This window comes from Chrysochloris asiatica, unplaced genomic scaffold (assembly GCF_000296735.1).
Source record: "Chrysochloris asiatica unplaced genomic scaffold, ChrAsi1.0 scaffold00150, whole genome shotgun sequence".
NCBI lineage: Eukaryota > Metazoa > Chordata > Mammalia > Afrosoricida > Chrysochloridae > Chrysochloris > Chrysochloris asiatica.
In genome coordinates, this window is record NW_006408668.1 from 4,920,352 (window position 1) to 4,921,479 (window position 1,128).

General features: G+C 54.6%; 1 pseudogene; it reads right to left on the reverse strand.

The window, feature by feature from the left end:
• Positions 1 to 307: 307 nt before the first annotated feature.
• Positions 308 to 1,128, reverse strand: part of LOC102819302 — an 11,258-nt pseudogene continuing 10,437 nt past the window's right edge.

Genomic DNA, 1,128 nt, shown 5'->3' on the forward strand with positions numbered 1-1,128 from the left:
GGTCTATCCATCCTGGGGTTCATTGAGCTTTTTTTTGTTGTTGTTATAATACACATGTTTGGTGAGCGAGGGGACAGAAGGCAGAGAAGGCGCTGTCTACAGCTGGAATAGGCTGGAGGCTGGACGCTACACAGAGAGAAAGAGACAGTCTGCCCAGCAGGGCAGGCCGGGCAGCATTCTGAGTCTGGTAACTTGGTTGGTGGGTGAGAGCCCTCAGAGGGTCTTGTGCGGGGCTGGGGAAGCCCAGATACCTGGAGGCTCCCTGATCTGAGGTTTCTGGGTGACGGAGGTGGAGGCAGCTCTGGGCTCAGCTCACATCACTCAGGGCATTATGAGCAAACTCAGGCAGCACAAATGCGTCCCGGTGCACGTGGGAGTTGTAGTATCGCAGCTGCCTCTGCTCCACCTGAGTTTGCGTCTGAGGCTGCACAGGTTCCCAGAAGTTGGTGCTCGAGTTCTTGCTGCACAGTATGAAGTCGATCTGGCCACTGGGGTAGGTGGGAATAGTGCAGAACTGCCGCATCTCTTTGATGAGGTCCAGGTGCAGCCACTGGCACTCGCCTTGGCAGCAGAGAATGCCGTCCTCCTTGAGGGTAGTCTTCATGAGCTGGTAATAGGATTCCTTGAAGAGGCTCTCAGCAGGGCCCATGGGATCTGAGGAGTCAGTGATGATAACATCGAAACATCCTGGTCCTGTTTCATGAACTCAAAACTGTCACCCACATGAAGGGTCAGCTTTGAGCTGGAGTAGCCAACAGCCATACTTGGCAGGAACTTCTTAGAGACTTGAATGACATCCTCATCAATTTCACACTGGACCACAGCCTCCATGGAGGGGTGTTTCACCATTTCCCACAGGACACCCCCATCCCCGCCTCCAATGATCAGCACCTTGCGTGGGTTGGGGTGGCTGCAGAGAGGCAGGTTGGCAATCATTTCTTGATAGGAGAACTTGTCCCTCTCTGTGCACTGGATGATGCCGTCCAATACCAGCACGTTGCCGTAGGTTTTACTGCAGAAGACAAGGATGTCCTGGTACTGTGAGCGCTGATGGTGAAGCAACTGCTCCACCTGCAGCAACAAGGCCTGGCCGGGCCACAAGTTGCAGGTCTCGTGGAACCAGCCCTC